Source organism: Rhipicephalus sanguineus, chromosome 6, assembly GCF_013339695.2.
Source record: "Rhipicephalus sanguineus isolate Rsan-2018 chromosome 6, BIME_Rsan_1.4, whole genome shotgun sequence".
Classification (NCBI taxonomy): domain Eukaryota; kingdom Metazoa; phylum Arthropoda; class Arachnida; order Ixodida; family Ixodidae; genus Rhipicephalus; species Rhipicephalus sanguineus.
In genome coordinates this window covers 133957008-133971218 of record NC_051181.1, presented here as the reverse complement: position 1 = coordinate 133971218, position 14211 = coordinate 133957008, and the positions used below count along the sequence as shown (strand labels likewise).

Here is a 14211-nt window from a genome sequence, read left to right as displayed (position 1 = left end):
ACCCTCGACGAACACCGAAGTTTCGCTTTGTTGTAGAGGTATTGTGGTTGCCCCTATTGACTTTAATACTTGGTACTGGCCCTGGGCGGATGAGAAGCAGTCATCGTTGTTCGAGTGAGTTGCGACGTCTTTTCTGGTCTTTCTTTCTTTCTTTCTTTCTTTCTTTCTTTCTTTCTTTCTTTCTTTCTTTCTTTCTTTCTTTCTTTCTTTCTTTCTTTCTTTCTTTCTTTCTTTCTTTCTTTCTTTCTTTCTTTCTTTCTTTCTCTTGTTACGTGAGCGTGTGCACGTTCACCGATGGGTTGCTTGAGTGTCGGATACGTAATAATAATTTCTGGAAATTTACGTTCTAAAATCGCGATGTCATTATGAGGCTCTGCGTACACTATAAGAAAAAAAGGGGGTATGTGGGACTCTTTTCGGTGAGTCCCGACTTTGCACGTAAATGACTCTCTTTAACGAAAGACGTTAACTCTTTTTGCCTCCCAAGACTCTCCGAAGAGAGTACATGTTATCCAAAGAGAGTGCACATATCTCTCACGAAAGTCAGAAGTCACGAAATGGGTCAAAGGACTATTTTTCTTTTCTTAGTGTGATTGGGGACCGCGGATTAAGTTTGACCACCAGAGGCTCTTTAGCGTGCAGCTAAATCTAAGTACACATGTATACTCGCATTTTGTCCCCATCTAAATGCAGCAGCCGTGACCCGGAATCGAACCCGCGTCCTCACGCTTAGCAGTGCGAAAGAGTACGGTATACGTGAACGGAGGAATGAATCCCTCATTTGTGTCACCGCGATGCTTGCAAGCAGGTGGCATTTATAAGCAACGTGATATTCACAGAGATATTTACAGTTGTGCGGGATGTTCACGCGTTTGGCGTCGTTTATGTCGTCTGGGATTGCGCCCCTTTTCGTTTATTCTTCTTTTTTTTTTTGTCAGCGTACGTAAGCGTGCTTCGTTGCCATGGTTTCCCGGTTTCGTGTTTTCCTTTTCTCATTCATATCATGGCACGCAACAACATGCTTGGAAGAATTAGAGCGAAGGGTGTGGAAGCGTGTTGCCGCAACATTGTAACACCAGATTCATTCATTCATTCATTCATTCATTCATTCATTCATTCATTCATTCATTCAAAATGTCATAATTCCTTTTTACTTTAGTCTTTTGAGCTGCACAAGAATGAAGAATTGAGCAGCCGAGATGTTATTTGGCTCAATCTCTCCACGACGACCCATGTGTAACAAAGTAGAGCAGTTAGTATTACCTGTGGCGCAGAATCATTGCACAGTGCTTTTTTTTTCTTTCTTTCCTTTTTTTTTGCAAATCGCAGTGCATAGCTGTAGTACGCTAAACGCAGTGTTTTCTTTTTTATATTCTAGAATTCGTGCGTATTTTTTTGCTTTTGTATATTCTACAAATTGTACATCCGAATAGCTTGGCACGCGATGTTGGAGGAATACGTTATAAACACTACGCAGTTTTAATTACAATTCGAAGTGTAATTCTTCTTTAATTAAATAAGCCCATGAACGACTGCGTGTCGGAAGCTTAGGCTTGTTCCGTCATAAGTTCTACGAGCAGGCTTCCTCAGGTCGTGCGAATACTAACGCGTAGGCTGTTCTCCCATGTGTCGAACCAAGTCTTCCTTATTTTAATAGTTTCTAACGATGTTCCTTCATTACATGATGCAAAGTGTCCAAGTACCGAGGTGCTGTACCGTAATGGGATAATTTTGCTCTCTTGCCCTCGATGGCGTTGCTGTTTTTCTTTTTTTTTTGTCGGTAGTCTGATTATTTTTGTCCTGATTATGTATGTGACTGATTTTGTCTGTTGTGACCACCAAACTAAATGACTGTTAACTTTCTCTGCTTACAGGGCTTCCCCATGATCAGCTCATCTACCTATGAAGAGGTAGCGCTCACTGGTGAGTGTATACCCACTTCTTCGAAGCAGTGCTTGTGCCTTTGTGGCACTGCATGCTGTTGCATGTCACCGTCGTAATACACATAATGTGAATTCGAGCGAATGCCATAAGGACTTCTCGGTCGACTCTCATACTCACCTGCGTTTTCTACAAACGTCCTTCTTTGAATCCTTGCGTTGGTAGCCGCGGAGAGTTGCACGTTGAGATGAACTAATCTTTCAGATTCCTACTGTTCTTAACGAGATGACATCGTGGCGTACGGTCTCTGTTTAAGTCTAATATGATAACTGCCCAATCTTACATACGTGAGAACGGAAGACGACCTCCGGCTTTCAAGCTTCGCTTGCAAAGTTGGTGCTCTTATCGTGAAAGATGTCTTGCTGGATTGTGTGTAAGGATTTCGTCGAACAACGCCTGACGCCTTGGTCGGGGGTCAGGGTCCGTCTTTTTTCCTGAAAACCTTGTCGTTTTTGGACCCATGTGCTCAGGAACAGGGGGAAACACGAAGTGATCACAGCGATGTACGAACAGCAAGGATTGTTACTAGATTAGTAAAGCTTGTTGTTGGGCTAGTTGGTACATACTTACTGAAATACAAAAAATACGCGTACCATCGAGGAAGAATTCTGTTCTGTCTTAAATTCTTCATCGATGGTACGCGTGTTCTTTGTTTTTCAGTAAGAATGTTACTGGAGTTACGTTCCGACAAGTGTATGTGTCTTGGTCAGGGCGACAACGCAGTTGATACTTTACAAGCATTGACAAGGTTGAAATGCGTTAGGATTTGAGGTACCGCGATGTTAAGTCCGCCTTGGTGGTACAGTGGTTACTGTGCTCGGCTGCTGACCCGAAAGTTGCGGGTTCGATTCCGGCCGCGGCGGTCGCATTTCGATGGACGCGAAATGCTAGAGGCCCGTGCACTGTGCGATATCAGCGCACGTTAAAGAGCACCAGATGGCAGTAATTTCCGGTGCTCTTCACTAAGGCGTGCCTCATTATCATATCGTGGTTTTGGCACGTAAAACCCAGACATTGTTGCTGATCGTGACGCTAACAGGTGCACATCATTTCTGCGCATCGCAAGGTTCATTAAGATGGAGCTAATCAAATGAATAAAATGAAATAATGAGTACCTGTTTCCTAGCGAGCTTGCTCATTCGTTTAAAGCTATAATACTCATTGCGTCGTTTTTCTCCAGCTTGCTCGGATGCTTCTGTGCAGCACAAGTTTTTGCGCTATAGCAAGTCGTCGAAACAAGCAATGTCGCATGAGCGGACGTTTCGGCTAGGTGACTCGTCTTCATCATGACGTCAGGGCCCTGGCGAATACAGGCCCACTTGTCGAAACGTCGGCTCCAGCACTATTCCTCCTCCTTGCATGGACTAGGGAATACGGATTTGGATTACGTGGCACTAACTTATCAAACCCCGGGGTATATACGCGACTGACTCTAGAGGCACAGTCGCCTTCGCTGTGCACGATGCAGGCGAACTCGCGTTTGGCGTATAGTATAGCTGACCTAGACTTGAACGGCGCCGCTATCTCTGCCACGAAGACGTGACGCACGGGGACGGCAGACTCGTGTCGTTGCACATACACTCTTGGCCGATAACGCTATCACGTCCCGACCATTCCGTGACGTCAATGCCGCTCTTCCGCCCTTCAGTGTAACCAGCCGGTCTGACTTCTCGTCATTTCGCACTTCGTTATTGCATACTATATCTCTCGCAGCACATCCTCTCTTCTCCAACTGCCTGCGTGGCTGCTTCCTTTCTTCGCAAACAGCCCTCGTATGGCTGTCAATTTCCCCGTGTTTGCTTGTTCGTCACTCTCTCTCACTCTCTCTCTCTCTCTCTTGAGCGAGCGTACGATAAACAGCGCAGGATTGGGCTTTTTTATCTAGTGTTACTGACAACCTCCTACCTCACATTTAGGGCTGCGATTAGCATGACAAAATGGCGCCAAAAAAGAGGCAAGTCGTAAACCGTAGAAAGCTGCTGCTCCAACACTTTCTCTAACTTACCGCCGTCGCACAGAGGCTACGAGTCACGTTATGCAGCTGAGAACGAGGTTGAGGGTTCGATTCCCGTGGCTGATGCGACAGCACTTCTATGTAGACAGATTGAAAGAAAGATGGGGCACCGTGCTTTAAGCAATTGCTAACGGTCGACGCTCGTTAATGCGGAGCTCTCCAAGACGATAGAGTTTCAAGACGATAGAGTTTGGCTCCTATAGGACATGTCGGCGAGTCTGGTATAGGCAGTGGCACAGAATGTGCTCAATCGTATCCTCACAGCCGCACGATATACTGGGGGCCGTGGCCCACGGCTTCGTGCATGCGGAAGGCCACGAAAGCCCTATTGTGCTGCTTGAAGACAACCGGACTTGACGAGCGTTTGCGAACTACGAGCGCGAGTTCGTGTTGTGTTGTGTGATTCACACTAACTGTTCATGTCTTCTTTTTCTTACTCTTGTTCTTACTTCTCCATCTTATCTATTATTAACCCTTTCCCCCACCCCACGTGTAGGGTAGCCAACCGAGCCAAAGCTTATTTAACCTCCCTGCATTGCCACTTCGTTTCTCTCTTTCTCTCCTCAAGACAATCACAGTTAGTTCAAACTTTTTTAAAGCAGAACTACCGTGATAAGCTGGTTCTCCAGTGTTCAGTGGATATCAGTGGTTACGTGGCTTTCGAGACGTGCCGCTTCCTCTACGGTGTTATCGGTCGCCATCGAGAACGTCTCTCGAGAGATAAGAGCGGTCCTGATTTAGACATCGCCTCGGTAGACGGGCGCTCCCCATCGATGCTTTTGAAGCACGCAACAAAGAACGGAGACAGATATGCAGGGCACGTGCGCGTGACTGGGGTTCCAGTTTACGTCTTCGGCTTTTCGGTTCGTGCCTTCGTATGCCTTTCCAACGAGGCTGGGGAGAACCTGCACCTAGAAAGTCACGGCGTCGTTTATGAAAACGACTTCAGACCGTTCGTAGACCGCACAGTTGAAGTAGACCGCAACACTGATTGTAGGCGGGCCAGTTGGTGCATATCTGAGTGTGAAACAGAGCACGAAGATGGGACAACGGAATGAGAACACGAAGACGCAGCGATGTGTCCTTGCGTTGTCATTTCGTTGTTACGTCTTTGCGCGTAGCTTCACGCTCAGAAGTAGACCGTTTTGTCTCTTCATAAGTCACTCCCGTTTGGATGTAGAGCACCGAACTAATAATAATTTCTGGGGTACTAGGTGCCAAAACCTCGATATGTCTGTGAGGCACATCTTAGTAGTGGGCTCCGGAAATTTCGATCATCTTAAAGTAATGATTGTTGCTGTGTAACGCCCCAAAACCACCATATGATTATGAGGGACGCCGTAGTGGAGGGCTCCGAAAATTTCGACCACCTGATAATAATGATTGTCGGGGTTTTACGTACCAAAACCACCATATGATTATGAGGGGCGCCGTAGTGGTGGAATCCGGACGTTTTCATCATCTGGTGTTCTTTAACGTGCACTGACATCGCAGAGTACACGATCCTCTAGCATCTCGCCTCTATCGAAATGCTGCCGCCGCGGCTGGGATTCGATACCTTGACCTTCGGGATCATCGGCCGAGCATCGTAACCACTGTACAACCGCGGCCGGCGGCTTTGGGCGAAAAGTAAAGGAGAAACAGTCTTGGGGAAGAGGAACCTCGAGTCCATCTCTGACCAGCATGCCTGCAATCGCTGGGAACACGAATGTGGCGACTTTCCAAGCTCGGACTCTCTTTTAGACACTCCACATGACGTACGTTGCGCATACATCATTTCGAAATGATGTGGCGTTCATGCGTCAATGGGGCTGAATAGGATTGTCCGCCGGCCACTCGTGGAGATAAGTTCATCAACGGCTCTTATCGCCACCTTAGTGCCCCCACAAAAGTTGAATGACGCGAACGGCTGCAACTCGCATGCAAGCGTATTCGTAGCACAACTTTGTGGCTGGAAGAAAAAGGAGTATCTGGGGGATTTTGTAACGTTTTCTTTTTTTCAAGAACAAACGTTTCATTGACAGCATTCTTCCGGGATTTTTCGGTGCCGTGGATTATGTTGTCAAGTTTCTTGGGAATATCTCGTTTGCGTTATAAGTACAATAAAGTTTGTTTTCTGTGTTATCTGCGGTTTTAAAAGCTACAAGAATGTCAAAACGCGTGCAGTTATTCCGGCTCGCTCGTTTTCGAGGTGCAGCGAGGCTTGTCAAGCCAGTTAGAGAGAAAAAAAACGAAGCTTTAACTCAGTAAACAAGCAAACTATCGTTGTTTGGGAGGGAATAATAGTTTCTAGATTTTTGCTTGATGCACCGCATGAGGCTGGTAGTTTTTCAAGGCGTAAATAGTCAGAACACGCCTTAAATGCATGTAAAACTTCTGAAATTAAAAAAAGAACAATAAATACAACGAAGTGGAACACCATTAATAAGGCAGTCGTGCAAACGTTGGTTTATGAAGTTCTATAAACTATCGCCATGCAATGTATCGCATGCGGCACTACCGGTTCCGTCGTGCGAAGGTTGGGATGAATCTAATATACAATCCGGCTTCGCAGTAACGATGATTAACAAAAATAATTTCGCGTCCACAAGACTCGTTTGGGATGTACTTGCTTGTTTTTGCTGCGCGAATGTTGCGAGTATCGGGGGGGGGGGGGGGGGGGGGCAAAAACGTTTTCGAACGCTACCGTAGCAACTGCATGGCATACGGGGAGGATGTCCTAGATATGGCTACCGTTTCTTTTTTTTTTCTTTTTTTTTTGGGGGGGGGGGGGGGGGGGGGGAGTGTCTATATTAACTCAACGGCGCGCAGAGAGTTGAAAGAACTCGTAAAAGTTACCGCTGTGGAAGAATGCATGGATTGTTGACGCCTGCGCTTTACGACGCCAGAACCTTACACGAAAGAAGCACAAATAAACAAAAAGAGTGATGAAGACGGCGTATACAATTATATCTCTTTTCTTTCATTTACCTCGGTTCCATTGTGATGCGCGGCGTAGGGCAGACATTTTATTTATTTTTTCGCTCGCTGTTAAATTTGCACGCATTTCTCTCTTCAGCGCGCGCGGGCTCGCGTAATAATATAGACATAGCTCGAGCGGTGGTGTGTCTCTTTAAAAAAAAGAAAAATGTAGAAGACCTCCGGAAGTTCTCTGCTTCAGGGTTCGCTCTTCTGGAAACGCGTTTTAATCGCGCAAATGCAGCAGAACGTCGAATTCGATCCGACACGCCTGCGGCGCGCAGTTATCGGCGACTCTGACACCATAGCATATAGTGTGACCTGCGGAGGCACGCGCCTAAGCCCCTTTTCTCTCCCCCACTCCTGGCTACAAAAACTACAAAAAAGGTGCTTAAAAAGCGTCAAGAAAGCAGAAAAGAAAATTGAGGGAGTATATGGAGACACGCGAGAAGGGAGCCACCGCGAGGAGGGAGTCACGAGGGTTGCTCGGTGGAGGAGAGGGAAGGATCCTCGGGTAACGACGGAATGTAAGCCTCCTTTCTTCTCCCCACCTCCTCGTTACAAAAACTACAAAAAGGGTGCTTAAAAAGTGTCAAAAAAGCAAGAAAGAAGCTTTAGGGAGTATAAGGAGCCGTTAGAAGGAGTAAAGAGGGGTTTGCACCGCGAGAAGGGAGTATAACGGTGTTGCGCGGAGGAGGGTGAGGGAGGGATCCGCGGCGCCGAGGAGTTCTAACGACGGAGTCGCGTTCGCAAAACGTGCTGGGGTGCGAAAGGGGAGTGGGAATGGGTGCTCGCCGAAGATTGCGTCTGCGGATTTGACTTTTCTTTTTTTTTTTTGGGCTAAACTCGGGCGGCGGCGGCGATCGAGCCGTGCCGCTCCATCCAATATACGCTCCTAGCTGCGCGGCTGCAGAAACGGCGGAGCCTCGCAGCGTCGACTGCTGCGAGTGTGTGCGCTGTGCCGAATTCAATAGACACACGTGGCGAACGCGCTCTGTGTAGTACGAACGATTGAATTTCGCTGAGACCGTCATTGACGACGGACGGCGTGCAGCTTCTGTATTTTTTGGTTGCTTGGCTATATTTTTTTATTCACCTAATATCCGTCCTTTCGCTTGGAGTTGCCGAATTCCGCTTGAATAGTTCATGCGTATCGGTGGCTGATGAAAAATTTATGCTCATACCACCGGACGTAAGAAAAGAGTGCTGAAAAAGAGTACAAAAAAGAGCGACGAGATTATTACAAGAAAACAAAAAAAGTGAGCTTGAAAGCTGAAGAAAGTGGGGTACCGGGAACGCTGGGAGGTGGGGTTCGCTTTTAAAAGTCCCCGTATATCCCTGTTGATTATACGCTCACGGCGTTACAGTAGAATCGTTCAGCTATTTATCGATCGTTCGCGGGACGGCAGGTGCAGATATCGGTTACGTGTCGTCGACGGCTGACTGCCAAATTTAGCAAGCATTCTTCGGGAACCAATGAAAGACCAGCCGTGAAAGGAAAGAGAAAAAAAAAAATGCCGTTCGGAGGGGCGCTGTATGCCTCGGAAGCGACACACCGCCGCAGGGAGAGATGATTAGTCCGACGTTGACGCCGAATCGGGAATGAAAGCAAGTGTGATGCGGTGGTGACTTTGTGTGTGTGTGTGTGTGTGTGGAATGCGCGGGACATATCTTACGTGGTAGCGGTGACGTAGAAGCTTATCGGGAGGTGCACGAAAGATGGACCGTTTCTCGCGGGTTTTGAGGAATAATATGAAGTGAAGCATTGTTCACGTGACGATATGTACACGGTAGTGGTCGTGGGTGCGCATGGGCATTGTGGGGCTGAGCGACCTCTATTTCTTTTGCTCGTACGTTGCTCGCGGTCGAGGAAGCGGTTCCTTGAAAACGCATTTCGTTTTAATCGTGCAAGTTTAAAAATTTTTGATTATATGGTTAACTTAATGAACCACCTACCTTTATTTACACCTGGTGCGAGCCTTCGTGGCGAGGCCCCCCGTATTGTAACATTTCAATCAGGGACGATATCGATAATAATAATAATAATAATAATAATAATAATAATAATAATAATAATAATAATAATAATAATAATAATAATATAATAATAATAATAATAATAATAATATCTGGAGTTTTACCTGCCAAAACCGCGGTATGATTAGCCTACGAGGCACGCCCTAGCGGAGGGCTCCGGAAATTTCGACCATTTGGTGCTCTTTAACGTGCACTGACATCGCACAGTACGCGGGTCTCTAGCATTTCCCCTCCGCTGAAATGCGACAGCCGCGGCCGGGTTCGAACCCGCGATCTTCGGGACAGCTGTCGAGCACCGTAACCACTGTACCACCGCGGCGGACAAACGACAGCATTAAAGGACGGGAGCACTATTATTATTATTATTATTATTATTATTATTATTATTATTATTATTATTATTATTATTATTATTATTATTATTATTATTATTATTAGTCTTCCCTTCTCAGTCTTTCCACATAGTTGTATATATGCAATCTAATTTTTTATGCCCCGTCAATATTTCTCGTGTTGTCTTATTTTACTCCTCCCCTTTTGTGTTCATTTCTCTTTGTCTACGTGTTTTTGCTCTTTTTATTTCTGAAAACTGTCTGTATTGTATTGTTTATTTTTATTGTTTTTTTTTTGCGTGCGCCAGCACAAAGACCTTACGGTTGTTCCTGGGCACGTTAAATAAATCATTGATTGATTGATTGATTGATTGATTGATTGATTATTATTATTATTGTCGTTGTTGCGCGCATTTCCGGCTCAGCGTTGTGGAGCAGGCAAGGATGAGATGTGTTCCGCTGCCCTGCTTTCTCGCCGCGGAGGTTTAGTGGTTATGGTGCTTGACTGTTGACCCGAAGGTCGCGGGATCAAATCCCGCCCACGGCGGCCGTATTTCGATGGAGGTGAAATGCTAAGAGGCCCGTGTGCATTTCTGGAGCCCTCCACTACGGCGTCCCTCGTAATCATATCGTGGTTTTGGGACGTAAAACCCCAACACTTATTATTATTAAATGTGTTCCGCTGTCCTGCTTTCCCTCTCTCTCTCTTTCGCCCCTGATATGCGCCGTAAGCGTACAGCAGCCGTCTAGTACAGATAGCTGTCTTTGAATGGCCCTGCAACGCGCTGGCTTCCCAGAATACGCGAGAGCCGCCCGTCGTCTAACGGAATTCGATAGAAAGGCTTCGCGCTCGCACGAGTTTGCGAGCTCCTCTACATGCATGGGAGACGTGCGGCCAGTGAGAGTACGTACCGCTGCTCTGTCGGACAGCTTCGGGAGGCCGCTTCGATTCTCCCATCCAGCATTCGTGGCCGGGCAGCTTTCTTTCATCTCTCCCTTATTCTCGATATTTTATGATCTCCTCTCTCGTAGATGTCATAACGCGTGCGTGCTGATGGAGGCGCTGACAGCGCGCCCGCGGACGGTTTATGCGAGCTTTTGTGTGCGCCTTCCTTTCCTGTTTATATACGCTTCACAGCGCGCACGTGGCGCAGTCAGTGTTCGTACGAGGCACCTTGGAAATCCGTTTTGGTTGGCCGTAGTTTGAGCCATTCGAACGGGAAGTTCGCTATATCGAGAGAGTTATTATAAGCGGAGCTGCAGTGTGGAAGCTTATACGTCAGACGATAGACCGGCAAGCCGCGCCACGGACACACAGCTTACAGATCATCGAGAAAGTTGAAGAATATGTCATCCTAGGAATATGCAAGGGACTGTGGGCAAATGAGGGCGAGGGAAAAACGTCCTTGTTGCTGCCCCCCCCCCCCTTGCATAACGTAGCAGTCTTGAAGTTCAGATCGACCTTTCTGCCATCCTGAAGTTCATCTATCTATCTATCTATCTATCTATCTATCTATCTGCACAGCGTCGTTGGGTGTGGGTTGAAGGTTTAGGTATAGTGAAAGAAGAGCGCAAAAGAACGGTCACGTTCTTGAAATATGAGTACACCAACGAGCACCGCGGTAAGAAGAACCAGTGGGTGCCTGGCGGCTCTGGGAATCGAACGCAGTACCTTTCGCATTGGATGCGGAAGCTCTAACCATTTAACCACGGCTGCGATTCTGGGACACTGATTCTGTCAGTAAACGTTTATCTCTCCCTTTCTCATTCTCTCTCTCTCCTGTTGTTACTAAAGCCGATTTACAACAATGTTCCGTTGCGTGTTATGAAGACAGGCGTGGCATCTCCTTTTGTGCAAGCTCATTGTGTACGCTAAATGTTTCGTAAGATGGAATAACAGAAATTCAAAACACGAAATGGTCGAATGGGTATTGCCTCGGACCAGGCACGTAAGGCACGCATGATAAAAAAAAACCCTGCGCGCAGCGTGTTTACAAGTCTTGCTTTCGACAATAGCCGTGCACGCTCGTTTTCTCTTACTGCACTCTGCGGCTTTTCTCGCTCTTCCAGACCATTCGTTTTCGTTGTCCGTGTGCTTGGGTTACTTGCAGACAAGTGCTCGGTCACTCTTCGCTCGGTTCTCGACGATGACCAGTGGCGTTTTTGTTGCTGGACCTAGCGTGCCTTTGTTGTCGGTCTGTCTGTCTGCGCCTGGCAGAATGATTGCATCTTCTTCTTGTGCCTGTGAGCGACCGGTTAAGTACCGAGTGAAGAAAGTTTGCAAGATTTGCCTCAATGTGCTTGACTGTCTTTTTTGGAAGACCAGGCGGAGTATTGCAAATAAATGTGCCGTTCGTGCCCATGCATGTTGTTGGTTATAGGCGTGTAAATTGTGATTTGTTTCCGACCCAGTTGACGATGCGGAAATTACGCGTCGCTGTCAAGCGCGAATGTACGTTTTTCTTTCTAAAGGGGGTCTGACTTTGATATGATTATGATGATAATTGCTTGGAAACTTGCGATCGGTAATAATAATAGAGCAGGACCGGGGGGCTTCAGCCATACTTTATATATGTTCGTGCGTTCCTTTTTATGTGTAAGTGTATTATACATAGGCGAAGTTGAAAATGTTCGGAGGGACGCGTGACGTCAGGACGCAAAACGCACAGGCGTTGTGTAGTCTGCGCCAGAGCCGTATAGGAGATCGGCTCTGGTCTGTGCTGACTCACGTTTTCGTCATAGTGCAAACTATACTTTACTAGGAGTGTTATGGATGGCCTTGGCCTCTCGAGACTGAGACATCGCGACACGAGGTGTCGGGGCAGTTGCAGTCGCATTCCATACAGGAGATGCCTACATTATAGCTTCCTCTGTAGTGCGTCGCCGCACTTAAAAGATGCGTTGATGACATTAACTTTGCGCGTTGAGACTGATTCTGCGTGTTTGGACGACCAGCATGCTATAAAGCACGCTTTTCTCTTGTTTACCTAGCGTACTGTCGCAGTGGGCGGGCACGCCCTTTTTACACCGCTCGTTTCTGGCAAGAGCGCGGCCGGCTCCTCGAAAAGCGCGCGCGTCACAGTCTCGATCGCGTCTCGAGTACCTATATCTTCTTGTTTATTATCGAACTGTCGTCTGTCCATTCGTACTAAATGCATTCGTGATGAGGTGTTTCTTAGACTTCCGAGGTTGTAGGTCGCTTGGCTGCTTTTGTTAGCGCATGCGTTTGGTTTTGGGTGCCATTCGCTGTTCCGCACACATCGTAGTGAGCAAGAAGGAACCGTGTCGTCGCGACGTATCACTGCCATAATGGTCACCGTGCTCGCTATAAATTTAGTTCGTAACTGAAACTGCGCTTCTCTACAGACGTGCCCGAGGTGTATCGAGGCTTTGCAGCTAATTTCGACTTCGTTGTTGTCCGTGTTCAGATAAAGCGTGTGACAGGAATTATCATGCGCAGGAGTCCATGGTTGATTTGCCCCCATTGGAACGTTGTACGTGGGAGATCTCGAGCACAATAGCGCCGCAAATGGGTTTACAAGACTAACGCTGAACAGTGTTAGTTATATATAAATTTCCTTCACCCATAGTGCTTATGCGCTCGAAATATCTCGCGCAGGGTCAATTCGAGAGAGTACTTGCGCCGGAATACGAATAATCTGCGCTGTATGTCTGGATTCAGCCTTGTTATGTGGATTTCCAATCGGATGCAACTCTTTATAAATCAGTGCCAACTTCTTTTGTGCCAGGCCACGAACCAATTCAATCATTTTATGTGCTTCCGGACAACCGCAGCTTGTGCTGCCGTCTCAAGTGATGTTTTTTCTTTCCGCGCGCGCGTTTGTGTGTTTGTGTGTGTTTGTGAATGCGTGCGTGCCTGCATGCGTGCGTGTATACTTCCAGTGAGCGTCGGGCCTCTGTTTACCTCCTCTCCTTATATGGTGTTTTATATTTACGTAAAAGAGAAAGGTTGCGTTCGCGCTAAGCACGTGGCAATTAGCGTTGTGCCTACGCCAGCTGTGCTTATGTGCAAGAAAAAAGAACACGAGCGATAAGATGAAATAAAAAAAATTCAGAATCCCTTTCCCTATCGGGAAACAGGGAGCAAGCAAAGCTTGGCGTGTGCATGCTTGACCTACTACCTTTCTTTCTTTCTTTCTTTCTTTCTTTCTTTCTTTCTTTCTTTCTTTCTTTCTTTCTTTCTTTCTTTCTTTCTTTCTTTCTTTCTTTCTTTCTTTCTTTCTTTCTTTCTTTCTTTCTTTCTCGTTGTACCAATAATTAAGTACCAATTACTCAACTGTACAATTGCATTTAATGCACGGACGCTCTTGACGGCGTTACTTACAGAGCAGCGCAGTGGTCACTTTGTCACGGAAACAGATCTACTCACAGAAAAAAAAAAAAAGAGCAGCAAAAACGAACGAACAAACATACTGGGATGTCGACATATATTAAACAGTATATAACACATACAAACGCGATGGACAGCCAAACACGGCAACGAAACTTTAAAAAAACGCATTTCTTGACCTATAGATACGTACGCGACTGCTTCTTGAATATTGGGTTGAAGAGAACGGGTGCTAGCATGATGTGTAGCGGTGGGGGCGGGCTCGCACATTCGGAGAAGTTAGAACCCGCTGGGGGAGATAGAAAAAAAAGAATAATTGCAGAGGGCCGCATTAGATTTACCAGGCCGCCACCGCAGGAGCCGGCGACACATCGACGTATTGATCTGCTTTGCTGGAACGATGGGAGATGAGGGAGGTAGAGGTGGGGAGAGAGAGGGCACAGCAGCGCGCTCTGTAGGCTCGCTTGACGCGGTGACAGGAGGAATGGGAAATGCGGCTCGGTCTGCGAATGCAGCACGCACCACGGCATGACTGGCCCCCTCTCCTCCCCTTTTTCTTTTCTGTCACTCTCGTTTGC

At 46.9% G+C, this 14211-nt stretch overlaps 1 protein-coding gene across 18 annotated transcripts in view; it reads left to right on the top strand.

Moving 5' to 3' along the window:
* The window catches only part of LOC119396471 (plasma membrane calcium-transporting ATPase 2), a 332288-nt gene that overhangs the window by 214538 nt on the left and 103539 nt on the right, over nt 1–14211 (top strand). For all 18 annotated transcript variants that reach the window (XM_037663713.2, XM_037663712.2, XM_037663710.2 and 15 more), the window contains one exon: nt 1875–1923. The gene's annotated coding sequence lies outside the window, so the exon portion shown is untranslated. The remainder of the gene's footprint in view (nt 1–1874; nt 1924–14211) is intronic.